The sequence below is a fragment of the Macrotis lagotis genome, chromosome 8 (assembly GCF_037893015.1).
Source record: "Macrotis lagotis isolate mMagLag1 chromosome 8, bilby.v1.9.chrom.fasta, whole genome shotgun sequence".
NCBI classification, from domain to species: domain Eukaryota; kingdom Metazoa; phylum Chordata; class Mammalia; order Peramelemorphia; family Peramelidae; genus Macrotis; species Macrotis lagotis.
Window position 1 is genome coordinate 47,345,768 of NC_133665.1, and position 4,251 is coordinate 47,350,018.

The 4,251-nt window shown below is 37.0% G+C and overlaps 1 pseudogene; it reads right to left on the reverse strand.

The window, feature by feature from the left end:
• Window positions 1-971: 971 nt before the first annotated feature.
• On the reverse strand, window positions 972-1,892 carry LOC141494791 (nucleoside diphosphate kinase, mitochondrial pseudogene; annotated as a pseudogene).
• Between the last annotated feature and the right edge of the window lie 2,359 nt (window positions 1,893-4,251).

Genomic DNA, 4,251 nt, shown 5'->3' on the forward strand with positions numbered 1-4,251 from the left:
CAGAGACCACAAAAGGTCAAGGCCCAAGACAGCTTAGAACATTGACAGGCAAAATCTTTGACACCCTGATAAAGGGCTGACCTGGAGTCAATGTGGCAGCCATACCAATGGTGGGTCTTGGAGGGAGCGATAGCAGCAGCTTCAGGAGCTCTCAGCTGAGAAATGATAAGGAAATCAGAGAATCAGTGGTCATAAAGAGATGACAGAGGAACCCTGTGCTAGGACTAAGTGCAAGAATGGGAATTGTTTGACAACTTCATTGCCTAAACTTACTTCTGCAGTTCTAGGATGGAGAAGAGTGTTTTCAGTCAACAAAAGACTTGGGGTCCTGAGAAACAGTAATACTTATGGCTATAAGAAATTAGGGATCCTTCTTGAGTGAAGAGAAGAGCACAGAGTAGGAAAGCCGTGACCATACCTCTTCCTAAAACACACTATCTTGGGAGTGCTAAAACCTCTAAGATCCTTAGAACCAGCTCTGAAAATAACAGCACAAAATAGCCTGAAGTTTGGGACAGTACCCAAAAACATACAAATACCACCCCAGGAATACAGTCCAACTTTAACATAAAGTTCAAAATAAGAAATAGGCTGGAAAATTGAGAAAATAAAAAGAACCTGGCCATTAAAAAGTCACCATGAGGAGAGGGAAGATCAAGGTACAAACTCAGAGAAGAACATGAAATTCAAAACAGCAACAAGCAAAACTTCAAGGGAAAAAAACTATAGATTGGACATAAACTCATTAAGAATTCCTAAAAGAGTTTTAAAAAGCTATTAAAAGTCAAATAAGAGTGAAAGAGGAAAAAAATAAGAAAAGAAATTAAAGCAATGCAAGAAAATCATGAGATAATTAACAGCTTTGTAAAAGAGGCACAAAAAGTACTGAAGAAAATAACATCTTATAAAACAGAATTATCCAAATGGTGATAGAGTAACAAAACTCTACAGATGAAAATAGCTTCTTTTTTTAACCAAATTATAGATTGAATTTTAATGTGTCTTCTTTAATAGTCAACATTATCTCTAGTTACAAGCAAGTACCCCCAAGGTTCACTGGCACAGTGGTTGAGGGAAGGATTAGAATGAATCCTTCAATGGCTTGGAGCATGGAGTGAAAAGGCACATGATTTGGCATCAGAAAGGTCTCTGTGGGTAGGGAGGAGATTAGGATGGGGGATGGCAGGTAACTTAGACAGGAAGGAAGGGAAGAACCTAGCATTTTCATTGGCAGAGGTAGTTGCTCCTGGGTCCATTCTCAGTATGGGAAGGAGGTGAGCTGAGACTGTCCCTCACACATGGTACAGATTGCTGTGACTACAGCAGTCCCAATCCACCAGCTCACTGCTGTGAAACCACAGGTTGATCTCTCTTTGGGCCACTTCCACTGAATTGCTGGCATGGATAACATTCCTGCTGATGTGAACACTGAAGTCTCCCCGAATTGTCCCTGGAACAGCTTCTGCAGAGTCAGTGTCTCCTACCCTGGCCCTAGAGGTATGGACCACATTGTAACCTTCCCACACCATAGCAACCACAAGACCAGAGCTCATATAGTTGATCAAGTTTGGATAGAAGGGCTTCTTCTTTAGGTCATGATAATGCTCAGCAAGGACTTTCTCTGAGGCCACTAGTTTGAACCCTCATCTCTCAAAGCACCTGATGACATCTCCAACCAGCCTCCGTTGAACACCATCTGACTTTACTGCAATCAGTATCCGTTCTTGGGTTCTAGTAAGTCCTCCAGAGTTGTACCAGAGCAGAATTGAACTGGGCACTCCTCGGTGAGGCAGGGACAGGAGCAGCTGCCTCGTAGCCAGGGTCCAGCTAGAGCCCTGGACGCAGCCACGGCCCAGGAGGGTCCACAGCCTGCAGCGTGGGAAGAAGCCCATATTCCCCCAACCCGGCCCTAAGACTGGGCGGCCGGGCTGCTAGCCCTCAGCCCAGCCGGTCCCCAAGTAATGAGCGGGTAGGAAAAAGGCTGAAAATAGCTTCTTAAAAAGTAGAATTGCAAATGAAAGAAAGAAGTACAAAAGATCACTTTAGAAAATAATTTCTTAAAAATTAGATTGGGGCAAGTAGAATTACCTGAGACATCAAGAAAAAATAAAATGAAAGCAAAAGATTGAAAAATAGAATAAAATATGAAATATCTCGTCAGAAAAACAACTGACCTGGAAAATAGGCCTAGGAAAGAAAATCTAAGAATATGGGACTAACTGAAAGCCATGATCAAAAAGAAAAAAAGTCTAGATATCATTTCAAAAAATTGCAGAGGAAAAACTACCCCCTAGTATCCTAGAACCAGAGAGTAAAATAGAAATTGAAAGAATCCACCAATCATCTCCTAAAAGAGATGCTAAAATAATTGTCTCAAGAATATTATAGCCAGATATAGCCAGATTCCAGAAATCCCAGTTCAAAAAGAAAATAGTTCAAGTTGCTAAATATAAACCATTCACATACCCAATCATAGTTAGGATCATACAAGATATAGCACCTACCATGTTGAAGAAGTGAAGGTCTTAGAACATGATATTTCAGAAGGTAAAGGAGCTAAGATTAAAATCAAGAATAGCCCACCTAGAAAAACAAGGTACAATCCTTCAGGGAAAAAATAAATAATTAATGAAACAGATGAAGTTCAAGCATTCCTAATGAAAAGATTAGAGAAGAATAGTAAATTTTACTCTCAGATACAGGACTCAAAAGAAGTAGAAAAAGCTAAGCATGGGGAAAAAAATCATAAAGGACACAATAAGATTCAACTGTTTACATTCTTATATTAGAAGATGATAGTTATAATTCTTAATAACTTTATCTGTAATATGGAAGTTAGAAGGACTTTACATAAACAGAGGATACATAAATGAACTGATTATGTTGATTTTAGGATATTGAGGTTTCTTTAATTTCTTGAAATATGATGTCTAGGATTTTTCTTTGAACATGGCTTTCAGGCCAAAAATTCTCATTTATCTCTCTCTTCAAAACCCAAAATGAAAGAGTGAGAAAGATATATCCACTGGGAAAAAGGAAAAGGGAAAAAAAGAATTTGGGAAATTATCTCAAATAAAAGAAATATACAAGGAAGACCTTTCACAGTATAGGAGAAAATTAGGGGTAATTCTTGAGACTCACTCTCATCTGAATTATTTCAAAGAGGAAATTATATATATATAGATAGATGATTAGATATAGATATAGATTAGAGATAGAGATAGATAGAGATAGAGATAGAGATAGAGATAGAGATAGAGATAGAGATAGATGGAGATAGAGAGATGGAGATAGAGATGGATATGGCAATAGAGATGGATATGGATATGGATATGGATATAGATGTAAATATGTAGATATAGATATATAGATATATAGATATAGGTATAGGTATAGGTATAGGTATAAGTATAGGTATAGGTATAGGTATAGGTATAGGTATAAGTATAGGTATAGGTATAGGTATAGGTATAAATAATATATAGATTAGATATAGACATAGACATAGATATACATGCATACATAAATGAGATATAAATATGCATACACACACACACACACACACATACACACACTCAATTGAGTATAAAAATCTATCCCAACAGAGAAATAGGACGGGAACAGGATAAGAAAAATAGGGAATAATACAAGGAAGGATGAATTAAGAGAAGCAGTGTTCAGAAGTAAAACAGACTTTTGAGAAGGGACAAGGTAAAAGGAGAGAAAGAGAGGACAAAAATAAGAAAATAAAATAGCATGAATTACACATGTGTTAGGATGTGAATGTGAATGGGATAAACTCACTCATAAAATGGAAACAGGTAGCAGAATAGATTATAAACCAAAATCTGACAGTCTATTATTTACAAGAAGCACATCTGAAAAAGAAAAACACAGAGTTAAAGGGGCTGAACCAAAATCTATTATACTTTATCTGAAATAAAAAAAAAGGCAGAGGTAAGAATCATGATCTCAGAGTAGTTAAAAGGAATAAATAGGAAAACCACAACCTGCTGAAAGGCACCAGAGACAATGAAGTAATATCAATATTAAATATATGTGCAGCAAATACCATAGCTTCCTAATTCTTTTATTCTTCTCATGATTTATTTATTTATTTTCACATTATTACCATAATCTTGTTGTGAAAGTAAATATAACCCCACCTACCTCCACAAAGATAGAGAAATCTGAAGAAAAATAAAGTGAGAGAAAATAGTGTACTTCAGTCTGTGTTCAGATAGCATCAGC